The sequence below is a fragment of the Notechis scutatus genome, chromosome 2 (genome assembly GCF_049901735.1).
Source record: "Notechis scutatus isolate UNSWTSFEM ecotype Mainland chromosome 2, rNotScu1.2, whole genome shotgun sequence".
Lineage (NCBI taxonomy): Eukaryota > Metazoa > Chordata > Lepidosauria > Squamata > Elapidae > Notechis > Notechis scutatus.
In genome coordinates, this window is record NC_142010.1 from 157,840,404 (window position 1) to 157,855,885 (window position 15,482).

The 15,482-nt window shown below is 46.1% G+C and overlaps 1 long non-coding RNA gene across 2 annotated transcripts in view; it reads right to left on the reverse strand.

Annotated features, from left to right (window-relative positions):
- Nucleotides 1–379: 379 nt before the first annotated feature.
- Nucleotides 380–15,482, reverse strand: part of LOC148132358 (uncharacterized) — a 62,602-nt gene continuing 47,499 nt past the window's right edge. The window contains exons 1-3 of one of the 2 annotated variants that reach the window (XR_015747893.1): nucleotides 8,624–8,652; nucleotides 1,046–2,777; nucleotides 380–922 (exon numbers count right to left, since the gene is read on the reverse strand). This is a non-coding gene — a long non-coding RNA (uncharacterized LOC148132358). Of the gene's footprint in view, nucleotides 923–1,045; nucleotides 2,778–8,623; nucleotides 8,653–15,482 lie in introns of those variants that run through there. The other variant, XR_015747892.1, reaches the window with a different exon arrangement.

The following is a 15,482-nucleotide window of genomic DNA, read 5'->3' on the forward strand; positions in this document are numbered from 1 at the left end:
GCTTCTTGCTTTCACTGAGGTGTATATATTTGATATATTTTGAAAATAGGGTACTTGTCTCTATTTCAAAAGGCCCAATTTTCTAGATTTGGCAATGAAGTATCCTTTCTCTAAAGCAACATTTAGATTATGTTTCAAAGTGGGACCTCATTTCACTGCAGCTACATAAAATGGTATCTTGTATGTAAGGTGCATGGAAAATCAATGTATCTTAAACTCTGATTTGGTAGATAAAGCTTTGAATTAGATGCTCCTCAGCAGGAACATTTTAACTTTAGCAAGTCCCCCCAAAAGATAGATGTCCCCCAAGCTTTGATAGGTTAATTGAGGACCTCCTTTATTCTGTTCACAGATGGATACAACATGTAAGGATACAACATTAGAGTGCAAGGTTTATTCTCCTGCTTTTGGCATGTAGTACAACCAGGTAGCATTTGTTCTACTACCAAAAATAGATCATCTTGTGAGTTCCAGGGGCTCAGGAGCTTTTTCCCAATTACAAAGTGCTTCAAGGAAACATCAGTCACCAACTTGGCATCCTCTTTGTGTTCCCAGTTGCTGTGTATGTTGTAACTCTGACACTTGAGGTACTCTTTAACCCTACTGAGATTGTATAGAACCTCATCTGTTAAATTAAGCATGTCACTGAAATTATTTTCACAATAACAGATGGGGCAACTGTTGGGAGGCAAAAAACCTAGTTAAACTCAAAAGCCATGGGAGTGCAACTGACAGAAAAATCATCCAAAAAATAATTACCTACATGCTTTTCACCCCCTCACAAGGGTGTAGAATATCCAGGTTCTCCTTATAAGACCTTATTTATATCAATTGTTGTTTGAAAGAGGTGGAATTTTGTTTTTGTGATTCAGTGGAAGTCATGCTAATTTGATTGTTCTTTCTCCAAATACCTAAGAGGGTACTGGGCCACTCAGACAGATCTCAGAATAACATACCTCAATGCAGTATAGCAAATCTGAGTCTCCTTAGGAAGGACAGACTCTGCCCTGTCTGTGAGAAATTTGCACTAAGTCATTTTAATGACTTCCTCCCTAAAATTAATGACAAGCCTCTCTCATTCTCTCCATATCTTAGCTGCAAGTATTAAGCCAAAACCCTTTTCAATTTAAGCTCTGTACCTGTGTTAGCAATGTACCACCTAAGAAATTCTTTCATTGTGCCTCATGGCACCAGGTCCATAATACTTGACAACAAGGAGTGGATCCATACAAATCTCAATTGGCCTTTGTATTGAATTACCTGGGGGGCGGGGGGAGGTAAGACTCCAGACAGCCTTGAAAATGAAAACCCAAAGCCTTGGGCAGTTTGCTTAACTTAAGGGGCAGAACACAAACAGAATCTTTAGAGTGTATTATAGTGGTTTATCATCCCTGAGTCAAATGTTCAGCTTGGATCTGTTCTAGGATCAGCTTGAAGAATCTCATCACCTCTTCATTATTCCCTTTCTCCTGCACATCCATGACATAGATATAATTTCTTATGTTGATGTTAAAAATCGCAACAATGCCCTACTTCTGGCAGAGGTGACTGATTCAGAAAACATAAATACATGCATTGCAATGTTTTCATTTTCCACATTTCTTTTAACCCCTACAGATTTTGTAGGGATTAAAGCCATAGATCTGGCATGTGCTACATTATACCTTATTCGTACAATCCTTTGTCAGCACTGTATGTCTTTGGAGGCAGAATAGCAAAACAACTTGAATTTATTCAATTTTGTCCCTTTCCCATCTGCTAAATGACACCTTTGCTTTAGGCATACACCACAGTGGTATTAGCAGCCACAGGTAGGTGGTGTGACAGAATTCACCTAAATAACATTCAGTCAGGAAGCTCTTAATGTTTTTGATTCCATAGTAATGATTATACAGCCTGAGGAACCTCCAGAAAATCCTCCACCTCACGTTTGTGCTTTTTTGCATCACAAGTCTGGATGAAAGAGAAAAATACAGAACTTCAGCAAAATCATAATAACACTTTTACACATCTTGTTCCTCAAATCTGTTCATAGTTGGATGAAATATGCCAGTTACAGAACCTACACCATAATTCCATTCTGTGCCTTCTACTCAAAATTGCTCCTTGGTTCAGGAGTGTGGATCATCTTTCTCTTACCATCCCTTCACTTTAGAGCGTCAGAGATCCATTTTACATCAAACAAAAACACCCGTACTGCTGTTTGAAAAAAGTTCATGCCCAGATCTTTGCCCCAGATCCCTTTTACAGGTAGTCCTTATGTATGACCATAATTGAGCCCAAATTTTTTGTTGCTAAGCAAAATATTCTTAAGTGATTTTTGCCCCATTTTACAACCTTTCTTGCCACAGGTGTTAACTGAATCACCATAGTTGTTAAGTTAGGAGCATGGTTATGTGAATCTAACTTGCTTGTCAGAAAATCACAAAAGGTAATCACATCATCCTGGGACACAACAGTTATCACAAACATGAGTCAGTTGCCAAGCATCTGAATTTTGATCATGTGACTACAGGGTTGCTGCAATGGTTGTGTGAAAAATGGTCATAAGTCACTTTTTCAGTGCCGTTGTAACTTTGAACAGTCACTAAGTTGTAAATCAAGGGCTACATCTATTCAGTGATATTTATTTACCTTGGTAGAATTTGTCTGGGCTTGCCTAGAATAGATATTCAGGGCATGTCAGACACATAACAAGGACGTGCTTTGCATATGCTCAGAGTAGTTCCTCTGGAGATGCCCAGACAAACATACTGTTGCATGGATGTGCCACATGTCTGCAATCATCATGAGGGTGTGGGTCAGCTCAGTTGCACAAGGCAGTTTAACACTTTTACTAGCTTAATTTTGTTTAGAAAGATTCAAAAATTAGGTGGCAGCTGATTGCCTTACATTAGGTTTATTCTCTATGTTCATTTTCGGCATTGCTTGCTGGAGGGTTGGAGGTATATGTATTCTTCCAATTATATATTTGCAAAAATATGAGTATGTATATCACTTTCAGGAAAAAATATCAAGCAATAGGATGTAACTCTAAAAAGTTGTTTTTCTCTGCATTTTAGGTACTGATTTGAACATAAATAAAATTTATTAGGACTTTATTACAAAATTGCTTAAACTGGCACTTTCTTCATAATACAGGTTTTCAGCACAGCCACACTCTTAAGGTTACCAAAAGCCAGTGCAATCTGACAGACAAAACAATATTAATTGTTATTTTTAGCACTGATAAGCAGACTGGTGAGATTTAGTAACAACTCTTATCTAGCAAAGTTTGCTATCAAATAGCAGATATTTTTATTGTTTACTTTGATGATATTACTAATTACACTATTGATACATTGCCATTAGAAGTTAGTTTACACTTAACTACAAAATGTTTTTTTAAAGCAATGACAACTGAATTATATTTGTAAGAGATTAAGCTATACCCGAGGCATCTGCCAGTTATAAAGACCTTACTCTGCTGTCCAGACAGTTTAGAGTTAATGGGATTTGGGATAGTTAGTTAGGATTTGTGAGCTGTCCCCTTAAGGGAATGCATCATGGTAAATGTAGTTAAGGTTGTTAGGAATATAAGTCACCTAACAGGTATTTGGGTTAGAAATATATAAACCAGGATAAACATTTTAAAACTGTATATTTAAGAAAATGCAAAACTGTAATTAGGTGTGGTTTCTCAAAAGGCCATAAGATGGAGCCAGAAACCTGGGTTGTTTAGCGTTAGTCTCAGAAGAGTCTCAGTGAAGTGAGTGAATCTCTATTTCCTTCTGTTGGAAAGTATTGCCGTTCCTCCATTTCTGTTAATTGACTGATATTACTGGATTTGATGCAAGTCTGATACTGAACTGTTTTTGACACTGGACTTTGTTACTGGATTATCCCTGGATTGAAAACTGACTGATTTAACCTGTGAATGACTTTGGACTGCCTATTTTGAACTTTGCTTAAACCTTTATTGAAAGTAAAACCCTACATTTACTGTACAGTGTATCTGTATGCTGTGTGTGTATTATTCAAACACTACTTCAATTACGTCTCCCTGTATGCGCTCATTCTAACGGGGAATTACCTCAACAAAGGTATCCTGGGAAATGTAGTCCATGTCATGTGGTTACATCTGTAATCCTGATTGGTCACTAAATTGACCCTTGTTGGGTTGGGGGAGTCTCCCTCACTCTTGCCTGAAACCATTACCATGCAGCTGCTTCAATCATCATCATCATGGGGTTGAGACCTTATTATCTTCCTACACCACAATTCAGATATGCAAAGGATTGGACATTAAGAAGAACCTCATCATAAATGTGAATTGATGGGATGCCCGATGAACCAATAAAAAAGACTTTGTGTGGATGCTTTGTGGAGTTTATCTATCTGCCTTTGTACAGTATTTGTACAGTATTTGTACAGGACAGGCAGAATAGTAGGAAGATAATAATCTTGATTCCTGGATAAAGATAAAGTAAAGATAAAGACAAAGATATTTTGAAGCCAAGGGTAAATGTGCATGCTATTCCTTTGTTCCTCAAACCTAGCATCGTGTCGGCAGGAAGAAGCAAATTCACCCCCTTTTTCTCTTCAGCGAAAGAAGTGCTGTGTCTCAAATTACAACTCCTAACTCAGAAAGAACCAATTTGTAAAACAAAGGGAGGAACCAGGTTTTACCCATCTACCCTGTCTCTCCCCAGTTACTACCTACAAACTCCTTTTCAAATGCAGATGAAGGAACTCAAAGTAATCTCTTCTTGTGGTCTAAAACAGTGGTCGCCAACTGGTGGACCGTGAGAAAATTTTGGTGGGCTGCAGAGAAATCTCACCCCCAGAGCACCCCTCCAAAGCAATTAATCCAGGCTGCGCAGAAACACAACGCTGCTCAGCCCACATGGCCCACAGGAATCCTCCCCGCCCACTCACTCCTTACCCGACAAACTTGTCTGCTAAGTTGCTATTTTTCCTTTTTCCGACCATGATCTGTTCTGCTGTGTTGGGAGATTTAGATTAGCTAGGAAGCAGGAAATGGTTGGATTTCTTGCTTTCTAGCTAAGAAAAGCCGAACCTCCCTTAGGACTGAAGGTTTGCTTGCAAGCAAATTCAGTGCAGACTCATGGCAAGCAAATTTGAGAGACTGAGCTAGCTGATGGCAGATAGATAGATCACTGAATGATTCTATGAGCAACTCAATCTGCCTGCTTTGCCTGATTTTGCATAAAAGTTGTTTTTTTTTAAAAAAAAATTCTATATTTACATACATGGTGTGTTGTGAGTTAATTTTGTGAGTTTTCTTGCTAGTAAATTTTATGAATTTGCTTGCAAGAAATTTTATGTGACAGACTGAGCTAGCCAATAGCAGATAGATAGATTTCTGAATGAATCTGTGATTCTGTGAGTAACTCAATCTGCCTGCCTGCTTTGCCTGATTTTGGGTAAAAGTTGCTCTTTTTTAATAAAAAATTCAATATTTATATAAATATTTATAATATTTACATAGAAGCCATGCCCAGCCAGTCACATGACCACCACGCCACACCCACAAATTAGGCCACACCCACAGAACCAGTTAGTGGTCCCTGGAATCTAAAATTATGAGTTTGGTGGTCCCTGAGGTCCAAAAGGTTGGCGACCCCTGTTCCAGACCGAGCAAGCAACACTAACAGGCAAACCTGCGTTTTGCTCTCACATCTTCAGACTCAGCAACAACACCTCCTTTTGTGCCACTTTGTGTAGCAAGCATGCAATGCACCCTAAAAACCACCATATTGTGCAGTGCCACCTACGTGCTCAAGTACTAAATTTTCCAAAATTCACCTTTGCCAATTGGAAGTGTGCTGTCCCAGCCACTCTATGGGAATTGGATAGTTACTTAGGAATTTTGAGCTGTCCCCTTAAGGGAATGCATCATGGTAAATGTAGTTAAAGGTATCCTGGGAAATGTAGTTTATGTCACGTGGCCACATCTGTAATCTTGATTGGTCACTAATTTGACCCTCGATGGGTTGGGGGAGTTTCTCTCACTTTTGCCTGAACGCCCTAACTCATGGGGCACCATACAGTTTGTCAAGCCTTTTCCATGATAACCGTAGGGCAGCAGCTGGGTTGTCTAAGTGGGATGCATAAAGTGCCCTCGGTATTTTGGCAGACTGTGGCCCTAGCCATGCTATCAAGTGTCCGATTATTTCATCGGGGTTCAGGTGTGCTGCCTGAATGGGGCACAGGAAAAGTTTCTTCCATACTAGATACTTGCTGCCTGGCTTGTCAGAGAATCTATGAACTCCGTTGGCATGCAAATTTAGCTTTCCACTGTGTACAGCCAAGTTTCTCCAGTAATCTTCAGTATTTGCTGAATTGGGGGGAAGTATTGACGTAGAGCAGGGGTGGGCAAACTTTTGGCTCGGGGGCCGCATTGACTTTTAAAATTTGACAGACGGGCCGGGTCAGCACAAGATTTTTGGGGAACGCCCCCTTCCCCCCTTCTCCTCCCTTCCTCCCCTCGGAGGCCCCTGAGTCAGGAGTTGCTACCGCCGGCGCGGCTCGCGCAGCTCCAGTCCCGCGTTGCCTCGGGAAGGGAAAGGCAAAAAGAGCCGCGGCAGTGCTTTGCAACGGAGCAGCGGCACTGGAGGTTCAGGCTCAGTGGCTCCTGGTTTTGCCTTTTCCTTCCCAAGGCAACGCGGGACTGGAGCCACATGGAGCTGTGCCGGCGGTAGCAACTCCTGACAGCCCCAGCCAGACACCTGAGCGGAGCCCAGGTGAAACTGCCTGTTGCTGCTGCCGGAGCACCGCCGGTCGCCTCCTCCAAGCAGCCCGCCCGCCCGCTGGGCTTCCCCTCTGCCGCGCGGCTCGGGGCCAGGCGCGAGTGCCCGCGAGTTAAAAGGAAGCCAAAAGTTGCTGGGAAGTTGCTCGGGTGCTGGGAGCAGGCTTTAAAGTGCCGCCCGAGCAAAGTTTAAGCAGCCCGCCTGCCCGCCGGACGGAACCCTTCATGCTCCTCGGCGGGAAGACGCTTCCAGCCTGCAAACTTTGCCTTTGCAAAGTTTAAGCCTGGAAGCCCGGAAACCAAGCAACTTCCCAGCAACTTTCAGCTTCCTTTTAACTCGCAGGCGCTTGTGCCTGGTGGAGGGGAAGCCCGAGCCACCTCCAAGCAGTCCGCCCGCCCGCCCGCCGGACTCCCCTCCGCCGCGCGGCTTGGGGCCAGGCGCGAGCACCACGCGTGTAAAAGGAAGCCGAAAGTTGCTGGGAAGTTGCTCGGGCTCGGGCTTCCAGGGCTTTGCAAAGGCAAAGTTTGCAGGCGGGAGGCGTCTTCCCGCCGAGGAGCGGGAGGTCTGCCCGCCGGCGGCGGGCGGGCTGCTTGGAGCGGGCTGCCGTGCGGCTGGGGTGGAGGCGCGAGTGCCCGCGAAAAAGTTGCTGGGAAGTTGCTTGGGTGCTGGGAGCAGGCTTTTAAAGTGCCGCCTGAGCAAAGTTTAAGCAGCCCGCCCACCCGCCCGGCGGAACCCTTCCCACTCCTCGGTGGGAAGACGCCCAGCCTGCAAACTTTGCCTTTGCAAAGCCCTGAAGCCCCTGAAACCCGAGCAACTTCCCAGCAACTTTCGGCTTCGTTTTAACTCAGGGCGCCTCGCGCCCGAGCCGCACAGCAGCCCACTCCAAGCAGCCCGCCCCACCCGCCGGGCGGAACCCTTCCCGCCTCGGCAGGAAGACGCTCCAGCCTGCAAACTTTGCCTTTGCAAAGCCCTGGAAGCCCGGAAAACCAAGCAACTTCCCAGCAGCTCGGCTTCGCTTTAACTGCTGGCGCCGCGCCTTGCCCCAAGCCGCATGGCGAAGGGGAAGCCCGGAGCGCCGCTGGGTCGCTCCTCCAAGCAGCCCGCCTGCTCGCCCGCCCGCGGGCTTCCCTCCGCCCGCGGTCGGGGCCAGGCGAGCGCCCGCAAGTTAAAACGAAGTGGAAAGTTGCTGGGAAGTTGCTCGGGTGCTGGAGCAGGCTTTTTAAAGTGCCGCCCGAGCAGGACCGCCAAGCCGGGAAACGGGGCACCAAGGCAGGGCAAGGCTCCACCAGCAGCGGCCTAGCTTTAGATGGCTCCAAGCAGCCCGCCCTGCCCGCCGGTGGAACCCTTCCGCCTCCTTGGCGGGAAGACGCTCCAGCCTGCAAGCTTTGCCTTTGCAAAGTTTAAGCCTGGAAGCCCTGGAAAAAAAAGGGGATCAGCGGGGACTCACCTTCAGAGAGGTCGCACTCGAAGGTGATTTCGAACTACCAGCCGAGGCCTTTGCAAATTTATTTTCTTTCCTACCCCTAGATTGCTCCGCACTGTTTTGCAGCTTTGGGGCCACGCGGCACAGGGCAATACGCCACGCCCAGCGATTTTTTTTCAGGGCGGGCCGGATCGGACAGACCAATGGCAGCTATTTTTTTCAGGGGCGGGCCGCATTGGACAGACCAACGGGCCGGATGTGGCCCGCGGGCCGTAGTTTGCCCACCCGTGACGTAGAGGGTTCTCCCCTGGATTCTCGTAGGGTGGGTTCGGGTTGTAAGTCAACAACGGGTTGTAGTCTTCCTCCCAGTACTTATGGAGGATATCGTTCTCTCATACTGGGGACGATGATCGAGTGTCACTCTGCTGTGTAGGCTGGGCGCGGTTACCTTGTGGTGCCTGGGAGCCAGATTGGTATGATGCTGCCTGTGGATTGAGTGCGGCAGTTGTCGTTGATGGCATGTCGACTCATCGAGAAGTTGTTGTAGGCACTGGTGGGCTACATTGCTTAGCCAGCAGGGCGTGAGACTTTGCGGTAGGGTTTCTGGTGCTCGGAAGAGAATCTCGGACCTTAGTATGTACAACATCAGTTCGGGAAGGTTTGCTGTTGGTGGGAAGTGAATCTCATACTTTAGGTCTTACAACGTCAGTTGCGTAACTGATGTGTAGAGTCTGTGGTTAAGATTCATCCCTGTGCTTCCCTGGTTGTGGGAGACTGTTAGGCAACTGAGGCGGTTACGCCTGCTCATTTCGAAGCGAGTGCTGCTCATTCATGACCCATGCATCTGGGCTCTCTTCTCCCAACTCTTTGAGGTTGAATTGGAGGGTTGAGTTGTCGGCCATCTTCCGCCATGCTGCGGCCCGTGCTGTCTTTGTTGCTGAGTCTCTTCGCCGTTCGGCCAACTCCAATTTGGCCTGCACTGTGGCCTGAGCTTTGACCATTTCTGCCTGTTGAGCCGCTATTTCTGTCTTCTGCTGTGTCACCTCCTCTGTGGTGCGTAGCTCTGCATCTGCTACTGCAGCTTTTACTTCAGCTTCTGCAGCCCATTCGGCATAACTTGCTATTATGAGCTGTCCCCTTAAGGGAATGCATCATGGTAAATGTAGTTAACGGTATCCTGGGAAATGTAGTTCATGTCACGTAGCCACATCTGTAATCCCGATTGGTCACTAATTTGACCCTTGATGGGTTGGGGGAGTTTCCCTCACTTTTGCCTGAACTCCCTAACTCATGGGAGCTGCTTTCTATCACTACAAGATGGGTTAGGAGATAACCATCTTTTACTACCGTGTTTCTCATAAAATAAGGCCGGGTCTTATATTTTTTTGAGCCCTGAAAAAACGGCTAGGCCGTCTTTTTGGGGGTGACTTAATTCCCCCCCTTGCATCCTCATGTAGAACGCCCCGCGGGCAGCCTCGCCACCAGCCACTCCTAATGGGTGATCATGGCGAAGTGCAGAGAGCTCCCTACTCCCACCAAACACCTTTGCTGCAGACCCAAGACCTTTGGCACCCGCCGCTGTTGCTTTCCCTTCTGCCCATTCCGCCCGCCACGTTTGGAGCAGTTGCCGCTTCGTGTTTGGAGTGCCGCCACCATTTGGAGCACCGCCGTCATGTTTGGAGCTGCCACTTCTGCATTTGGAACTGCCGCCGTGTTTGGAGTGGCGGCGGCGCTCCAAATGGCGGTGGTGCTCCAAGCAGTGGCAGTGCTCCAAATGCGAAAGCGGCAGCTCCAAACACGGCGGCAGCTCCAAATGCGGACATGGCAACTCCAAACAGCGGCAGTGCTCCAAACAGCGGTGGGGTTCCAAACACGGAAGCGGCAGCTCCAAATGCAGCGGCAGCTCCAAATGCAGAAGTGGCAGTTCCAAATGGCAGCAGTGCTCCAAACAGCAGTGGTGCTCCAAACGTGGAAGTGGCAGCTTGAAACGCAGCGGCAGCATGGGCAGAAGGGAAATCAACAGCGGCGGGTGCTGAAGGTCTTGGGTCTGCCGCAAAGGTGCTTGGCAGGAGTAGGGAGCTCTCCGCGCTCTGCCATGATCGCTCATTAGGAGCAGCTGGCGGCGAGGAATTGCTGCCCGTGGGGCGCTCCTAATGGCAAGTCCCCCCGCCCTTCCCCCCATTTTGCATGTTTTAAAATAGGCCTAAATTTGGGGGGAGGGGCTTAATTTCATTTTATGCCTAGAAAACATGCTGGCTCTTCCTATTGGGGGAGGTCGTATTGTTGGAGAAACATGGTACAAGGCAGATATACAAAGGATTGGTCATTAAAGAAGAACTTCATCACAAATGTGAGTTATGAGGATACCTGATGAACCAATAAATGTACTTTGTTATGGAAGTCTTGTTGAGTTATCTATCTGCATCTGTACAGTTTATAAATATACAGGATACAGAAAATGAAGCATGGCAACTTCTTCAGCCATGACAGATGTCCCTGAAAGTACCAGAGGACTCAAACCCTCCACCCACCCTAGATATAAACGTGGAGCCTGGTTCCCAAAACCCTCATCTGGACATCCAAATCTCCGAAGACATGGCAATACCTCAGAAAGCCTACAACCTCAGACGGCATAGGAAGCTTACCTCACCCGCAGTGGCACACTTCAAAGAGGATTGGGCCAGTCAGTATTGCCATCTTGTGGATGCATGGATGGAGCTGGTAAGGATCTGTGATACCCCCAAAAGCAAGTTGCCCCTCAAGAGCCTCCTACTAATGCAGAAAGACATAGAGGAGCATCTTGCATGTTAGAGAGACAGTGAAACTAAGCTTAAGTACATACAGTTGAACCTGGAAGACCCAGAGCTCCAAGAAGACATTCAATGCTTTGAGGAGGCACACAAAGAACGCGAAGACTGCATTCGGGAAGAGAAAAACTCCCTCCAGGCTGCGCTCTTCAATGTGCTACAGGAGGAACAAATACCAAAGGAGAAGGCCACATCCAACATAGGTCTTCAATCACTAGCAGCTTCTTCCCGCTATTGAAAGAAAGCCTCCTCCCTCCATCCCAAACCGGCTAGATTGCAAGCAGGTTCCAGTGTCTCGCGCCAATTCTCTGCTGCTGGCTCTCACCATCCTTCCAGAGCTTCCTCCCATCGCAGTGGTGCATCTAAGGCTCCAAAGCAGCAAGTTGTGCTGACCAGGCTGCAGAAGCTGAAGTAGAAGCTGCAGTAGAAGCTGCAGTAGCAGACGCAGCTCTACGCGCAACAGAGGAGGTGACACGGCAGAAGGCAGAAATGGCCAAAGTTCAGGCCAAATTGGAGTTTGCCGAATGGCAAAGAGATTCCGCAACAAAGACGGCATGGGCCGCAGCATGGCGGAAGATGGCTGACAACGCCTCCTTCAACTTCAACCTTGAAGACTCGGGAGAAGAGAGCCCAGATACATGGGTCAAGGCCTATGTGGATGACCAATGCTCCCTACAAAATGAGCAGATGGAACTGCCTCAGTTGCCTAGCAGTCTCCCACAACCAGGGAAGCACAGGGATAAATCTCAACCACAGACTCTAAACGTCAGTTATGCAACCGACATTGTACAACCTAAAGTATGAGATTCACTTCCCTCCAACATCAAACCTTCCCCAACTGATGTTGTATGTACTAAGGTCCGAGATTCTCTTCCCAGAATCAGCAACCCTACTCCAATGTCTCATGGCCTGCCAGGCAAGCAAATTAGCCCATCAGTGATCACGATGACTTCTCGACATGCAACCAAAGACACCTGCCACACTCAATCCACAGGCAGTACCATTCCAGCCACAACATCCACACCACCCAAGCTCACAGGCACAACAAGATAACCAAGGCCAGCCTACACAGCAGTGTGAAGCTCCACCATCATCTCTGGAATGGCAGGACGACATCCTCTGTAAGCACTGGGAGGAACACTATGACCCGTCATTGACATACAACCCGAACCCACCCTCTACATCAATGCCCCTTACTCAACCCACCTTTACAGATGATGCAGACTACTGGAGAGAGTTGGCCATCAGGAGAGAAAAGCTAGATTTGGCCACCAACGGGGTATACCAATTCTCTGACGAGCCAGGCGGCGAATATCTCCTCTGGAAGAAAATTTTCCTGTGCATCATTCAGGATGCATGCCTGAAAACCGATGAAGTACTCGTACACTTGATAATGTGGCTCGGGCCGCGGTCTGCCAAAGCAACAAAGGCACTTTATGCCTCCCACTTAAACGACCTAGATGCTGCCCTACGGTTGTCATGGAAAAGACTTGATGAACTGTAGGGCGCTCCCACAGCAGTAGAATCAATGCTCTCGACAAGCCTCACCTGGTTGCAGACCTCTCTAATATACTTATTCAACCGAAAGCGGCACAATGGGATCCCCGGTTACTGGGACTCGCTTGTCTTGACCACATCGACATGCAAATCAAAATCGTTCGGAAACTCCCGCAGGTGCTAATTGAACAGTGGCTCCAGTTGTCTGATGTCTTCATGGCCAAGGGTTGCCACAACTATATACCCTTTACCCTTCTCTAAGAATTCATCCCACCAGGCAACAGTGTGCAACACCCCCAGGGCCTGTGGACTCAGAGCTGTTAGTCTTCCCAATGAAAAAAGATACAACAGCAACTATATATCGCCCACAGGCCCTATGCCCACTTTAAGGGGAAAACCCTTCATGGTTGTCCATAAAATCGAGATCGACTCCTCATCCATACACAGTTCAGGAGAGATCTCATCAGATACAACCCAATTTAGATCTCCTACTCCAAAGAGAAGCCAGTTTTGTCCTTTGCACTACACTCGACACTCGCTGAACAGGTGCCAGGGGTTTGCAGCAAAATCCCTGTCCCAAAGGAAAGAGTTGATAAAAGAGCTCCAATTCTGCAACAAGTGTTGCGAATCCAAACACTTGCCCAAATACTGCACAGCCAAAGTGCAATGTCATATCTGCAAAAGTGACACACACCCGACTGCGCTGCATCTAGACACCAATCCACCACTGCAGACATCTCGTAGCCTTCCTTTGAACAAGGAGCCTCAGCGTGCTACAGAAGCACACCCAGAGCCAGTGGTGAGTGTCAATTGCATAGCGGTGTGCAATGGCACACCAGCCCCTCGCTCGTGTCATCAGATCTGCTTAGCCAAAGTCTACCAAGATGGACTCCCAGAAGAAGCAGTGAAGATGTATGTAATACTGGATCCTCAGAGCGATCGCTCACTAGCCAAGTCTGCATTCTTCAACCTCTTTGATGTTCAGAAGGAAGAAGTGCACTTCACGATATCAACGTGCACCGCACCAAGACGCACGGCAGGGAGGGAAGCTACTGGACTCTGTATAGAGTCATTAGATGGAAGTTCCCAGTTCCTACTGCCGCCCGTGTTAGAATGGAATGGGATACCAGATGACCGCAGCCACATTGCAACACCAGAGGTAGTTAGCAACATACCTCACCTGAAGCATATGGCTCATCTCTTTCCCGCCTAGATCCTGAAGCCAAGATTTTGCTCTTGCTGGGATTTGATGCCCCTGACGCCTTAGTGCACACTGAAGTAGTCAGAGGCCCGAGATACTCACCCTTTGCCTTCAAGACAGACCTGGGTTGGGGAATCTCAGGAATTATCAGTGTCAATCGGATGCAGGCCCCAACCCAGGCAGATGTCTTAGCACCATCCATTCCAACAGCCTTCTGATGCCCTTTAGCACCATTGAAAACAAGAAAGCCGTTCCATCCTACAAGGCCGCCAGTGACCAGTACACTTTCACTAGGACACCCTAAACGGCCACCAGCAACCACCAGATGTCCACTAAGACGCTCTACATGGGCATATGCCTCCACAACACCATTTCCAACAGCTTCCCGATGCCCTTTGACACCATGGAAGCAAGAGTACCATTCCAACTCTAAAAGGCCGCCAGAAGCGACCACCAAACTTTCACCATTGGCGCCAAGAGTACCTCTCAACCCTAAAAGGCTGCCAGAGGTGACCAGCAGACTTGCACCAAGAAGCTCTACACCTGTCCGGTCACCGTCCTTGTGTTGCTGCGGAGAAAGGCTGAACTTGAAGATTAAACCTCAAGCTTTGCATGCTTTGCTTTGTTTGTTTTTTTTGGAAAAGTTTTATTATTTTTTTAGACAAACATAGACAAACACAACATAAAAACATCAAGCCATCTTCCACTTATGTACATACAGTGTGTCGGTTGGTTTACAAATTGTTTTGTGCATCCACTTCATAGTCATCACTTACAATTACTTGTATATGTTCTCATATTATCTATCAAATATTCCTAAATACATTGATATCATTATTAATCAATCATTTGACTATACTATTATTCATTCATGTTTTGCAAGATAATCCATATTTTAATTGATTTATTTTATGACAATTCATATTATCATCCCAAATCTATCATATAATTACATTATGATTATGATAAAGATAATACATCTTTATATATTCTTTATATTCTAAAAATCTACATATTTCATTACCATGTTTTATTGTCTAACCATTGATAAAATAAATTCCAAATCTTATAAAAAAAATTATATTCTTGTACTCATTTCAGCACATTCCATTATTTTCTTAATAACTTCCTCCTGCGTTGGTATTTTCTCATTTTTCCAGTTTTTAGCAAATACAATCCTAGCCGCTGTTAAAAATTTATGATCAAATATTTCAATTCCTTACTGTATATTTCGGGTAAAATTCCCAATAAAAATATCTCTGGTTTCAAGTCTATGTGTTTTTTTTGTCATTTTTTCCAACCATGTGTGGATTTTAGTCCAATATTTTTTAACATCTGCACAAGTCCACCATATATGGTAATATGAGCCAGGTGTCTGATGACATTTCCAACATTTTTCAGATTTGTTCTTGAACATTCTTGCTATTCTTGTTGGGGTAGATGCCACCTGTAAAACATCTTATACAAATTTTCTTTATATGCTGTTGACATTGTCATTTTATAATTTTGAGACTACAATTTTTGCCATTTCTCTAAATCAATCCCATATCCAAAATTTCACCCCCAAGCAATCATTGTTTCTTTGACTTGTTCTTCTTCTAGCTTAATTTCTAATAAATATCCATACAATTTTTTAAGCAACCTTTTCATCAGTACCTGTCAAGATCTTATCTAAATCAGTCAATTTATCATAGAAACCTTCTGTTTTAGAATCTTTATCATATCTAGAGCGTATTTGCGCATAGGAAAACCAATTCATCTTTATACCTTGTTCCTCTAGTTTTGGCATAGATTTAAGTTCA